A 15,410-nucleotide genomic window follows, 5' to 3' on the forward strand; every position below is an offset into this window, starting at 1 on the left:
GAGGAGGGAAGCCTGCCTGTCCCATCCTTTTGGAGGGGAGGGGAGGGCGGAGTGCCTTCTCAACAGTAGTGCCTACACTGTGGATTGGACCTCTCCAGAAGTTCACTGGATGCCTACTCTCTTGGAGTTGCAGGGCCTGATGGAGACCATCCTTTTCACCCAGGCATTTGGCTGACTCTCCATACTGAAAGTGACACCCCAAGGTATCTGTACAGAGTTACAGTGGGAGCCTGGGAGGTTACAAGGTCAGCGACAGACAGAGATAATGCCACCTACCCATCTGCACCCACAAAGCAATGGAAATACTCTGCTTCTCATGGAAGTAGAAGGTGTCAGGGATAAGCCTTGTTTGGATATCAGGCACGAGAAGAATGAAAGTAAGAGCAAACCTGGAATGTTCCATTAACAGAATGGTTACCTCTAACAGGCAGGATACATATATCTTAAAGCAGTTACATTGACAGGACTGCGCTTCAGTCACACAGATGCCATCACAGTCTACAGTTCTATGGTCTTGCACTAGAATTCGGAATGCGCCTCAATCGCTAGGCGCCATCCCCCATTTTCTGGCCTCTACTTTGTCTTCTTTTTCTACACACACACACACACACACACACACACACACACACACACAGAGGGAGGACAACTTTAGACAGGGAGTTTTGCAAAGCCCATAACACAGTTGTGGGAGGTGCAAGTGAGGAAAAATAGAACCCAGGCGGGGGGGGGCACATGTCTGGGAGCACCAGGGCTAGCAATTTTTTAAAATCCTCGCACAGGTTCCTGATTAAAAAGGAGAATATGCCAACAAGTTGCAACCAACTCCTGCCAACCTACCGTATATACTCGCGTATAAGCAGAGTTTTTCAGTCCTGTTTTAAGGCTGAAAAATGCCCCCTCGGCTTATACACGAGTCACTGCTTACCAGCCGGCTCTTCAGGCCTCTGCCGAGGCTGGGGGCGTGGCCACTTGTTGCTGCCCTCCTCAGAGGGTAAAGGGGAACCCTGGCTGGCTGGGCTTCCTCAAACCCCAGGAGGCAGAGGGAGCTCCTTATTTGGACAATGACATCAGGGGGAGTCATCGCCCAAATAAGGAGCTCCCTCTGCCTGCCAGCTAGCTAGGCTTCCTCAAACCCAGCCGGAGGTGGAGGGAGCTCCTTATTTGGGCAGTGACTCCCCCTGATGTCATTGCCCAAATAAGGAGCTCCCTCCACCTCTCGGTTGCCTGGGCTTCGTCAAACCCAGCGGTGGAGGGAGCTCCTTATTTGGGCAATGACATCAGGGGGAGTCACTGCCCAAATAAAGAGCTCCCTCTGCCTCCTGGCTTCCCACCTTTTCCCAGGTTTTGGTAGTAAAATTAGGTGCCTCGGCTTATACACGGTAATCTACGGTGTGCTTCTGCATAACAGGCAATCAGATCTCCAGGCAAGACAGATACATTTCCCCGAGGGGGGGGGGCTACACCAGATAGTGGCTGCTAAAGTTCTTTCCCAAGCTCCACCTCATATCTCCAGGAATGTCCAGCCGGGAGCTGGCAACCCCAGTTTTCCCACCTTGCAATAGCCTTGCAAGGTAAGCCAGGAGGCTTCCTTCCTCATTTTGCAGCAGCTTCTGTTACTCCACACGGCAGCCTACCCTGCAGGTATTCTGTACAGAAGTCAGAGCAAGACTCCCCTGCCACAAAGCTGAATCCGGACCTCCCATCCGCCCCTCTCACTTGGCTGCCTTACCCAACGCACAACCAAGAGCAGCTCTTGCAAAAAAAAATCATGCAAAGGACCAGGAAACTCAGGCAGAGCTGGGCAGAAAAAGACACACCAACTTCTTCCCACACAGAGATGCCACCGGACTTGGAGGCGGGAAGTTTGCAAGTTTGGGTGGGAGGAAAGAGGGGGGCTTGTCCTTCTTTTGACTTGAAGCGCTGTAACTCACAGGCAATCCGGCCCCCTTTTTTGCAGGGATTAGAAGGAGCCAGGGCTGGGGGCGTGTGTCTGCAATGAGTCAGCTCTCTGACTTCCCTCCCTCTTTTGGGTCTGCACCTTTGGGGAGGGGTGGGTGTTGCTTGCAAAGGATTGCAAATTTTCAATGCAAATATGGTCTCCCTGCTTTGCAGTTGCTAAGCTGCTCATGGTGTTGGCCGGGGCATGTATCTCTCAGTCAGCCTGGTCTTTTGCAAATGCATGGTTAAAAACAAAAAGGGAAACTGGAGGTAGCCGATGCGCAAGCCGCAGCCCTGGAGGCTCAGCTGGAGCTGCTCTTCAGGTGCCAAGAAACCCCTGCAAATAAATACACTGAGTGTCCTGTCCCGTGTGATTCTCTCTGCAGTCCCTAGAGCAGGTTTGTTGCATTAATTTAAACTGTTCCCTGGGAGTTGAGCCAGCCCAAACAGACCAGAGCAGTCCGGGCTGTGGTATAAAGACCCTGCAGGATCTGCTGCCGGTCAGCAGAGCTAGCCCAACAGAGCCAGAGAAGTCCCAGAAAGCAGCTGCTGGGACCCGGAATAAGGGGGGTGGGGGGAGGCCACCAAGCCAGGCCCAAAACCGAGCCAGAGCAGCCCCAGAGTGGGGAAGCCACCCCCCCCCCCAGCGCCTGGCCAGCCTGCTTAGTGTTTACCAGTTGAGTTGCCTCCTCCTTTGTCCCTCACTGCAGGCTGCAAGCTTCAGGGTCCTGCTTCGGTTTTGAGGGTAGGTACAAGAAGCTCTCTTGGCTGCGGCCTTTCCCTGACTGTTCTTCTCCAGGTCCCACGCTGTGCCTGCACACACTACAGGCCCTCCCCCTCTGCTTCCCCGCCCCTCAGGCAGCAAGCCCCTGGAGGCACACTCACCCTAGGTCAAGGCCAACTTCCGAGGAGCCTTCCTTGGAGGAGAGCCTGCCCAGAGGCAGAACCTGGAGCACCAGCACGCAGCCAAGGGCAAGAACTGTGGGGGTGGGGCAATTTTCCGCTCCCCACATGACTCAATGGGGCGCCGCCCGGGACATTTGTCTCTGGATGTCCCCATGGGTCCTACGCCACTGGTACACTCAGATCTAATTGGACCTTTAGCGCCTTCTGTTGGTGGAAACAAATATGTGTTGACTTTTATTGATACAGCAAGCAGATTTACCCATGTGTATTTTCTCAAATCAAAAGATCAAGTATTGAATAAGTTCAAAGTTTATGTAGCGGCTGTTAAAAATAAGCATGTAAGAACACTAGAAATGTTATTCTCATATAATGGGACTGAGTGCCGTGCTTGTGAATTCCCAAATTACCTAGAACAAGAAGGTATACAACATGCAAGAACAGTGATATAGTCACTTCCTCAAAATGGTCTAGCAGAACGCTTCAATTGTACAATACTTGAAACTGTATGTTGTTTATTAATGCAGGCCGGACTACCTGACATTTCTTGGGCAGAAGCTGTCAATACAGCTGTATATCTCTATAACAAAATACCACACAAACCTATTGGAATGACTCCTTTTGAAATATGGCATGAGAAGAAACACAGTTTAAAACACTTGTAGCCATTTAGAACAAAAACATATGCTCAAATTCCCAAAGAGAGAAGAAGAAAACTAGTTCCAAGAGCTGAAATTGGCTACAGTCCAAATTGAACAGTCATGGATCCTAAGACCTATGATGTCCAGATATGCAGTGATGTCTACATAGATGAAGGAAGCATGACTCCACAAAAGAAAGCATTGCCTGCTTATTTCATCCCGAGAGAGTGCCCAACCAGAAAGAGAAGATGATGTAGTCCAGCCAACAGAAAGAGAGACTGTCAGAAAGGAGGTCAGAAAGGAGGTCAGAAAGAAGCACAAAGGTGGTGGCACCAAAGAGATACACCTACCACATGAAAGGGCAAAGCCATCATGAACCCAAAAGCTGGAATGAAATGATGAAGTTGCTTCCACGTGGAAAAAAAATGGATGATGGAAGCAAAAGAAGAATTAGATTCTTTACACAAGAAAATGATAGCAAACATACTGACAAAACTACTTACCAAGATGAAATTTGTGAATCTCCGCCCAAAATTATGCCTGGTTGACTTCAGAAGCTGACATTTGAGAAGGGGTTAGGATTTTACAAGTGCCTGCTTCATTCAGTCAAGCAAGAGCTAACCGTTGAGGTCACATGCCTGGAATCACATGGGCTTCTGGAACGATCACCGCTTCTTCCTCCAGCAAAAAGAGGAGAGATAGACACACTAGCACATATAGGCTGTACAGATACCCAGAGTGAGCAGTTGCATAGATAGAGTTTGCTGTTCCTCTATTTAATGTAAATTAATTTTATCTAGTAAAGGTCTACAAAACAACTCACTTGCGTCTCTGCCCTGTTATTTGCTCTGCTAATTCATTGCAACACAACAATGTGGTTTATTAACTTGACTGTTTTCAATATCTCTAACTGATAACTGTAATCATACTGATAATTAAGGATACATCCTAGCTATAAAGTAAACTTTAATTCATTGAATCAGATCAGCCATCGCAGTCTGGGCAATGCTACTGCAGCTCTCACTGCTCCTTCTTAGAAACAGATTCATCTCAGTGGTTTCAATATTGTCCCCCATCCATCCTAGGGGATTCTGCAGGCATGCTTTTAAAAGATAACATGGCCCAGTAAAGCACACGGTCTATAATCCTCCAAGAAGTTCTTTATCAACTCACAGCCCTGGATAACAGAACAGGTCAACCTCTACAGTAGTCCAGGACAAAGTAATTCAAACAGCCAGCAGACACACATCACTTGGTTTCACAAAAGCTCTTTTACGTTTGTATCAGTTTCATGAGGTTGTTGCAGTCTGGTGCTTTGGTACCACTGATTGCCAACTTTAGGACTTATTTCACTGACTATAAATCCTTGAGACTCCAAGTCCCTAAGTATCTCCTTCTAGCAATCATTTTCTTTCAACCAGTAGTCCCAAGCCTGAGAAAGATAGTTGCCTTTAAGTTCCACTGAAATCAGTGTGAAAAGTTTTAAGCAGTTTACAAAGCTCTGAAATTTCATTGGAATTTAATTACAATGTTCACTTAGACTGAAGTGTCATGAATAGCATAATTGTGGCTGTGGGATTTGTCAGAATATTTTCAGAGGTTTCTTAATGACCATATCAGTAAATGTAGACAAAATTCCTTGAAATGCGTCTTGACTACTACAGCAATGGATAGCCAAAGGCAATTGCTACTATAGGTATGTTTCTACATAGCAAACTTGAAGTTGCTGTCATGACCAGGGCTCCCTGTTACCTCAACCACAGTGCTCCCATCACCTCAGGGACCTTCCTTGGGCCTCAGATATTCTCAACCTTGGTAGCACAACAATGAACCACTGCTTGTGGTTGACTTGCCTTACAACAGGCAGTCACCAACTAGCCTTCTCTTCCTCCCTGACCCTCTGCCCTCAAGGCTTTTATAGCTTCCTTCTGTCCTACAATCCCACTGCTGAGCCTGCCCCTTTGACGGAAACCTTCCTGGCCTCTGCCTTTAAAATTCTGCTAGCCCTTCCTTTGCTCTTTGACTCCTGGGAGGAAAGGGCTGTTGTTGCTGCTGGGTTGGCTTCCTGTCAAGCAGGGTTAAGGCCATAAGTAGGTCAAGAATGGGGCCATAATATAAATCCAGTCCCTACCAGAGGCACTGCTATGTTGTTATTTCATTGCCTACCTTTTTGGGACTACTACTGGACTCACTTAAGTACATTGGAGCTGAAATCCACAGCCTGGTACTATAGCACAAGTGTGCGTGTTATGCAGTTTAAATAAGAGCATTAAATGAAAGTGATACCATCAATAGTTTTTTTCAGAATTCCTGGTGATCAAGTCTGTTCTGTTTTTTGAAAAGTCTAAGGTATGCTATTTCTGGACATAAATAACACAAGGAAGGCAGAAAGAGAAAGCTATTGGGGGGGATTAGGGCTCATTTTCATGAAGGTTGTAACAGCTGCTCTTCTGTGACCCAAATCTCAGTTTCATTTCATCTGACCAGCTTCATTGAATGAGAAAAAAAACCAACAGCATATGATCTCCTCAAGACATATTAGTGGCAAATATGCTATGTATACACAGCCAGAGAGCAACATTTATTCTATGTGAGGGGAAACAAAATTTCCCAATTTAATGGTTTAATTATTATTAATACTACTGTATTGATTCTTTTTCCAAGATTATCTGTCAGCAGGGACATCACTGCTTTGAAGTAGACAAGGGGGGGCGGGGGAGTAAGGGGAACAAGATAGGCTAAAACTGGCCAAGAGAAAGAGATGTGTTGACATTAGATTTTAATTAAAATCCATGCAACCTCGTGGTCAAAGAAACTTGCTTGAAAAGTAACCTCATGGGGAGCTAATGTTTTTTTTTATTTTAACCAAGATATGAGGCACCAGTGATGTCAGCGATGTTTGGAGTTCTAACTAAGGAACTGCTCCAGTGAAACCACTAATGGTTTTTTTCCAAAATATTTAATTACAAAAAGAGAATGGTAAAACAAAAATGAACATGAGTACAATAAATACAGTAAATTTGCAATTCCATGGCCTACTGAGAATATCTAAGATTTTTTGCTATTAAACATTTTACTTGCCCATTCAATATTTTTGCTTTGGGATCAGTATTAGATTTTGAGCCAAGAGTGATTGATTTTTAATTGATTCCTCTTGCCACATTCCAGGCTATGAGCTCCAGAAAAGCCACAAGGCTCAATGCCTGACCAATCAAAACTCATAACTGATTCTACCTACAAAGGCTTTAAATCATAGGGTGATTGACATTATACACACACATACCTACACAGGCTTTATTTTTTTAAATGGTTTTATTTAATATGTTAATTTAATTTACTGGTAGCTTCAGGTCTCTGGTGGCAGGTTTATTACTTTTATTCAGTTTTTAAATTAAGTAGTTTTAACATGGCTTTTTAAATTCTCTGGTTTATAAATACTGTGGATTGTTTGAGCAAATATAGGCAGTATAAAAATAAATAAATACATGAGATGTGATTTATGTTGTTATGTAGGTTTAGGCCCCTTCCACACATGCAGAATAATGCACTTTCAATCCATTTTCAATGCACTTTGTAGGTGGATTTTTCTGTGCGAAATAGCAAAATCCACTTGCAAACAATAGTGAAAGTGGATTGAAAGTGCATTATTCTGCATGTGTGGAAGGGGCCTTAGACAGACACAAGTTACTGCAAGTTATTTTAGGGTTTGGCAAATTTTGGTGCAAATGTTTTTGACAGTTAAATTTACCATGTTTGACTGCTGGTGATCCGATCTGACCTGATGACACAGGGCTGTTGGGACAAGGACCAAATAATTCTAATGCCTGCTGAATGCGTGTTGGTGTCCACTGGGGTTTTGCAAAACTGCACATCAGTGAAAACAATGCTAATTCAAACAGAACAACAGCCATTAACATTGCTAAGGACAAAGTAGGCAAACACTGAATATCAGGATTTTTCTTAAAACATAGCATTTGTGATTAATTAATATGGTTTATGACTGATTTAACTGTAAATAACTGCTTGCTGGTGGAACAGCAATGCAGCAGGAGACGTTGAGAGGAGAAGTTGAGTTCCATGGGACACTGTTTAATTCAGTCCAGTTGGCACAAATTATAAACTTAACAAAGGAAAGAACAAAAAATGCCATTTTAGCATCACAAAGGGAGGAGTCATCCATCAGAAGATTTAACCTTATGCTCCTGAATCCTCACAGCAATTAAAAGATATCTTGCTCCTAAACCATAAGGGTGCTGCCCTTACAGAAGATATAAAACAAAACTGTCATCAGAACACCCGTGGAAAAGGTACAGAAGAGGCTAATTAAAGAATCCTTCAGTTTAACATAGAGTCACAATAAAACAAAATACGGGATACAGATTAGAGATTTCTAAGCCTGGATGGACAGAATCTTTCGTGATACTGAACAATCCAAGTCTCCCCAAAAGAACAGCAATGGGGAGGGCATTAAATATTTGAGGAGACATTACATTTTAAAAATAGAATGCTAAAACCCCATGATCATGTGTGATACCAAATTTAGCAGGAACATGTCCTATTTGCTAAAGAGTATAGAGTTTGTTTTTCAATATTCAGACATGTCTGCTCCAATTATCTAAAAGTTTAAGATTCGTCTAACTTAAGGAGAGAATTGAGAGAGACATCAATAGCTTATATTTGCTGCAAAGTTAAACATGACCAATTAGTTAGGGAAGAATCAAACAATGTACAGAACATAGCAAAAGGATTCTGCACTATAATGGAGGTATAGCCAAAATTTCAGGATTAGGAGCCAAGCTCTGGTCTCTAAAAGGCTCTGCCCTGTCTCCAAACACATGGCCACATAACTTATTCACTTTGGGACCCCTCACATTATTGTGCAAAAAAATCGCCTGAATTTGCTCAACACAGTAGTTGAAAGGGCTAATTCAAATGGGAATCCCATAAAGTAACTGAGATACCGATACAGCATTAAAAACACAGATGGCCGCAGATACGCATTGGCTACCCTTCACATAAAAGAAAGAAGCAACCACAGACATACTGCACTTAGTCAAGTCAAATGTTGTTTTTGTTGTGCTTTCCAACTAATACTATACTGAAAATAAACTCCTAAACATTTACAGTATTTTACTTGTTCAGTGTCATTCCTTTTAATGCACCAGTTAATATCACTTACTTTTAATGCACTGGGAAAGAGATAGGACTTTGGTGTCATTCCTGTATAGTATTAAGGGAACTGAATAAAGTCCAGGAAAGTCTTCATCCACCACTCACAAAGTAGGAGCTAGGTGATTCATAAATGAAATTAATAAATAAGATGTTCAAATGCATCCTTGTTTGGCACCCTGATCAGAGAGAATCTTAGATGTTAAATTACCCAGTTGACTATTTTGAATTTGACCGCTACTGAAGAATGTAATTTGCAGATAAGGAAAAGTATTTATCCAATCTCATCCTGTTCAACTTGTTCTACACAAGTTTCCTAGGTATAAAACTGAAGACCCCCCTTCAATCGAGGAAAGCAGATATTTTTTCCCACTCACACCACTGTATTTCTCTACCAAGTGAGCTATTATGACACAATGATCCATTGTGGATTTACCAGGACAGAAATCAATCTGTTCTAGGCCAAAAGATTTTGATCAAGCATCCAGGCAGTGAGCTTACTGAGCAAGTGCCTTTCATGGAGTTTTCCACAATTGAAAGTAAGCTAATTGGGTGAGAGCTTCTTGGCAATTCAGGATTGCTTTTTTTGAAAACCAGAATTACAATAGCATTAGTCCAAGTGGCCATCCAACACCACCAAAGCTTTTGCATTGTTTTCAAAAGGCACTAAAATATGATTATGTCCATATACCATTGTAACGATAAGTTTACAAGGTTCTATACATTCCAACTTTTGTTTTAAAAATGGTAAGTCTAGCACATTCCATCATGGAAATAAAAGGAACAAGGAATATCTCCAAAAGGGAAGAGGCTAGATACTTTTTTAAAAAAAACCTGAACGCTGGGAATATACAGAACCTACTAAACTTCATTTTGAACATGCATGATTATAGCACTATTAGTTTGTTTTTTTAAAAAAGAAACATCTTCAGGATGGGGTGGGAAAATGGAGTAGTTTGACAAGGACTATAGTCCAATCATTACAAGGTGGACTAGAGGTAGGTCAAAGTTGGTGGGCCAAAAAAAAACAGATAGACACATTTCACAAAAGGAAAAAGGTGACTCAAAATGAGTTCCTGGAAAATATCAGGACAAAAGTGATCTCCAAAGAACTGGAAAAATTATGGGGGGGGGGGGGGGGCAAAAAAAAAGAAAAAAACTAAAGGCACAAAAATGTGTGAAGAAATCAGGGGATAAATTTCAGCAGTATGGTGTCAGAACCAATGGAAAACCCATGCAGAAAAGCCCCATCTCATGTCTAAATGCAACACAGATTTCAGAGGAGCAAACTGAGCTGCTCACCCCATTTGATTCAAACATGAGTGAACAACTCAGGTGCATAAGGAGAGAACTTTGAGGTAAATTAGTTCCTGGTAAATTAAGACATAAGAGGGGAATCTTATGTCATAAATCAAGACATAAGAGGGGAAGTCCTTCTATGGAAGTCCTCCTAATAAAACTGCAAAGATTGTCATGACCTTATATAAAGCAGTGGTGCAACCGCATTTGGAGTACTGTGTTCAGTTCTGGTTGCCACATCTCAAAAAGGATATTGAAGCAATAGAAAAATTGCAGAGAAGGGCAACGAGGATGATTGAGGGACTGGAGCACCTTCCTTATGAGGAGAGGCTGCAGCATTTGGGACTCTTTAGTTTGGAGAGGAGACGTCTGAGTGGAGAATATGAGATAACAAAAGAACAATCCTGAAAAGATTGTCCTGGAAAGGCTTTTTAAAATATTTATATCTAAAGACTGAACGTCTTCCCTTTAATCTTTACTGCAGTTTGGAATAATACAGAGCTCATCCTTGTTTTCCTCTGTTTTAAATTGCAGATATTCCCTATTTTTCAATTAATATGATTTTTGTTCACTTGGTGATTTATATCTCACAGGTTAAACCTCTATCAATGAAATTCCATTTCCATGCATTCTGACGATCTCAACAGTTACAATTGTCTTCACACAAGACATCAATCTTAATTATAGCATCACTTCACATTACAAGTGGTAAGGCTATGTCAGCGCTGCCACAGTAAATAACTTTTCATGGATTTATTGTATAGCAATAAAGCTTACTCTACTTGGATTTCAGGGTCTTGGACCAAATGCAATATTACATTCAGGGTAAAGATTGAGGCAATATTTTAATTGAACAGGAAGTTCACTATTTGAAAGACATTTTTCCTTAGGTAAAATTCAATGTCTTTGAAACCACACAGTATGCATATGTAACCTCAGCTTGTGGGTTCTGTGGGGCAGTACTTGGAAGGAGTTGCAAAGAACCAATTTTTAAACAACAAAATGGTTTACTTTTCTTTACAATTAACACTTGTAAAACATCAACATTTAACGTTACAATTCAAGGTCCTGTTCAGGTTGCATTTCAAGTCCTTCTATTTACAGTCTACTGATATTGCCAAGTCCAAATTCTTCTTTGCTGGTGGTTGGTTTTGAAGACTCCAAGGGCTTGATGAACAGGTTGCAACATGATGAAGGTTTCCAGGAGAACTCTCACCCATTACAACCACACAAGAAAACCCTGAAACAATAAACTCCAACATTTACAACATAGCAAAACAACAACTACCTTCCCAGTAGTTCCCAACAATATTGAAATTACCTTAACAAGGTGTTAAGGGCTTATAGAAATCAAGGTCCAAGTCTGGTAGCCTTGCTTCTTCTGCAAAAGAGCTCTTGCAGCCTCTCTGCTGCTCCGAGTCTCCACCCCCTTACTGGGTCAACCCATTCTGGGCCAACCCATTCTGGGCATGGGGGTTACACATATGCTAGGCAAACCAGTGCAAATACATTGCATTAGAAATGCATTTGATGCAATGAAATAATAATAAATCTGGCAAAGCACAGAATTTGTTTGACTTTAGTTATGGAATGTTTCACCAATTCCATATTCAGAATAACTGTAATCTGAAATTAGGGAAATAGCCGATTCATCTATGAGGCAGGTATGTAGAAACAAACCTCTGCCTATACATCCCTATCTGATGAAAAATTATATGTGTCAACAGGTTTTGCACGTGCAGTTCAAACCTCAGTCAAACTACCAGTATCTATGACCAGATTTTTGTCTGCCATAATATCTGGGAAACACTCTTGTGGTACCCATTTTTATGACAAGTCAGGGTATCATATTTTAAACAATACTTTGTTATTGATATAATAATTCTTATTTATTACTTTGTAAATGTTTTAATGTGATTTGTGTTTGGTTGAATTATATTGTGGCTCAAGACCTTTGGTCAAAGTGTGCTCCGAAAATCAAAAAGTATGCAAACTAGTGGGTGCTGGAGGGGAAGGTCAGGAAACTGGTCATAGTCTCCCCCAATTCCTTCCTCCCTGAAAAAGAGGTGAGTGGTACAATTGATGATTTTCTGACAGGGCTACATGAAATTAATCTGGGGGCATTTTAGAAAATCCTTTTAAACAATGCATGTTTGTAGTTGTACAGCAAGTTTATGTAACTTTTCCTATTCATTTGCAACTTTTCAATATTTTATTCACACACAGACTCCAAACAGTAACAGGATGCATATATACCACAATATATTTTCTTTATTAGCCTTTGATCTTAACACTGCGTTCTTTTTGTCCCTAGCTGCAAGTTTTCCTGGGAAGTGAGGTTTTGTAGCTCTGGCAGCTCCAACTGCTGTCACAAGTAATTCTAAAGAGACATCTGCTGGACAAATAGAAAATTGACTTTGCCCTAGAAATTCAAGGACCTGAGATCTGCTGCATCTTGAAAGAAAATGATTTTAAAAAGAGAGATGAAGAATAAAGTTAATAATAGATGGAAGCTGTTGATTTAGTTTCATTTTAGGTAATTCCTATTCTGTGCAAAATACAAAGTTCTAAGATTATATTTTGGAATTTTCCGCCTTGAAACTTCTGTATTTTAAAAAAATTAGTCCTAATTGTTCTATGTAATTTCAGGTGTATTGCTGCCATGTGATGTACCATCGGCCCCTTCCGCATGGGCGGAATATGGCGCCCTGGGGACGGCAAAAACGTCATCCCCAGGGAGCCATTCGCACAGGGGGCGCAGCTGCTTCGCAGCCGCGCCACCCTCGCGCTGCCCAACCGGTGTGAAGCTGCCGTTTTCTGACCTCGCTTGGGAAGCGAGGTTTTCGGAAAACGGCAGCTTGGAGCCGCTGCTGTGCGGATGGCAGCAGCTCCAAGGCGCCCTCCCTCCCCCCATGTCCCATAGACCTACTTGTCCTGTGGCCCTCCAGCGCGTTGCCGAGGCCTGGGGACGCGCCCCCTCTGCCCTGCGACTCCGGAGCAGTCACGCAGGGCAGGGGGGCGTGTCCCCTGGCCTTGGCGACGTGCCGGAGGGCCGCAGGACAGGAAGGTCGCCCTGACGATGGCGCAGCTCTGCGCCGTCATCCCGGCTGGTTCGCATGAACGGTCCCAGAGGGGTCAGGTCGGCGTCATCTACGCCGACCCGGCCCCTTCCGCCTCCGTGCGGAAACGGCCATCATCTGGTAGGGTGGAAGGCTGAGAGTTGTTATTCCAACAACTTGTATAGACTGCTTGACTTATTACTAGAGAGTGAGCAGAAGGTGAGAGATATCTTGCTGCCAATATAGACCCCACCACCACCACCACACACACACACACACAATTGGGACAATACTCTTTGCATTTTATAACTGAACACCTGGTAACAGCAACGTCAGATTTCAGTGAGTCAAAATAAATAAATTCATTTTATTTCTATCCTGCCCTCTCTCACAACCAAAAATAAAACAAATTAAAAACAAGGCATCTTAACAAATATATTATAAATTGTGCTTAAAATCCTTATCATTTAAAATTCTAATTAAAAAAATTCTAGAAGGTGCCTTTAAACATTGGTAAAAATGATCAGATAACTAGTCAAGAAGCAGAGAGAGAAAAGTAGGACAAGGAACAGGAAAGGATGAAAGCACCAAGAACAACAAAGGAGAAGGTGATAGGGTAGAAAGGGAATAGGGCAGAGAGGCCAGCTATGATGGAACCATCACTGTCCTCAGTCACAGGCCTGATGGAACATTTCAGTCTTGCAGACCCTGCAGAACTGCACGCAGGGCCCAGGCTTCACTTGATAGAGAATTCTGCCAGGCCAGGGCCAGAAATCTTTAGGGGTGTATAGGAAATATGATTCTGCAGATAATGATGGTCCTAGACCATTCAGGGCTTTGAAGATCAATACCAATACTTTGAACCTGATCTGGTGTTCAACCTGGTGCCAGTACAGTTGGTGGAGAGCCAGTTGAATATGTGGTCTCCAGTGATGGGCTTTGTTTACTTGGAGTGTTCCTTTTTCCACTGCAAGATTTTTAAACAGCTGGGGCACAGAGGCTTTATTTGGCTATGGAAGACAAGGAGAATGTTGTTGTTACATATTAAAGTTTCCAAAGAACTAATTTCCCCAGAACACAGAACCTGCCCCAGCCCTGTATGGTATACATTCCTGGCATCCCATACTTATGAATGAAAATTATTGCAAAATACCCTCAATTTGGCATAAACTTTAGTCACAAAGGGTGCCAAAGTCTACTTGGAATTTGGCCAACTTTATGCTGAGACTTGATGAATACTTTTCCTTATCTTATTTACCCGTATATACTCGTGTATACGTCGACCCGCATATAAGTCGAGGCACCTAATTTTACCACAAAAAACTGGGAAAACTTATTGACTCACGTATAAGTCGAGGGTGGGAAATGCAGCAGCTACTGGTAAATTTCAAAAATAAAAATAGATACCAATAAAATTACTTTAATTGAGGCATCAGTAGGTTAAATGTTTTTGAATATTTATTTCAAAGAAAAACAGTAAACTAGCTCTGTAAGTGGAAAAGAGGGTCAACAAAAACAATATGCTCTCAACAATAACTTTAAAAGTACAAAAACCTTAGCTCAACCAGCAACCAAGCAAAAACACAAGAGTTAAAATCCTTCAAAACTGGATTTTTGGTCAGGGGAGGAATGTTTATGTTAGCAGTACCAACTATTCTGAGTATCTTTAGGAGACCCTCCTGATGATACCACCCAGGTTTGGTGAAGTTTGGTTCAGGGGGTTCAAAGTTATGGACCCTCAAAATGTAGCCCCAACTACTATTTGCTCCCATTGGAAACAATGGGTGATAGGGGCACCCCCTTTGGGGGTCCATAACTTTGGACCCCATGAACCAAACTTTACCAAACTTGGGTGGAACCATCAGGAGAGTCTCTTGAAAAATCCCTCAAATTTTGGTGCCACTAGCCTAAAAACTGCGCCCCTGGTGGCCAACAAAGTAAAAACCCTAAAATGTTTTTTTTAAATACACCTGACTCGCGTATAAGTCGAGGGGGCTTTTTCAGCACAAAAAATGTGCTGAAAAATTTGACTTATATGCGAGTATATACGGTACATGTTGTTATACAGCCAGAACTTTTCAAGATATTTCAATGGCAATCTTTCACAATCTCTGTTGCCTATATCCTCATATCTGTCACTTTCTCTCCCCATCTTGTTCTCTTCCTTAAGACTCTTCTCCTCCTAGGGTTGCCAACTATGGCTTGGAAAATTCCTGGAGATTTGTAGGTGGAATCTGGGAGGGAGGTTTGAAGAGTAAATACATCAGCAGAGAAGGGGTGTAGCTTTATAAAATAGCACTTGGGGTTCACCTTGGGTGTTACATCCCCCCCACACACAGCCACACCGCACCCCCAGTCTCCATGTATTGTAGATGTTGAAAGTTGGGCCAACTGACTTGCC

The sequence above is a fragment of the Sphaerodactylus townsendi genome, linkage group LG02 (genome assembly GCF_021028975.2).
Source record: "Sphaerodactylus townsendi isolate TG3544 linkage group LG02, MPM_Stown_v2.3, whole genome shotgun sequence".
Classification (NCBI taxonomy): domain Eukaryota; kingdom Metazoa; phylum Chordata; class Lepidosauria; order Squamata; family Sphaerodactylidae; genus Sphaerodactylus; species Sphaerodactylus townsendi.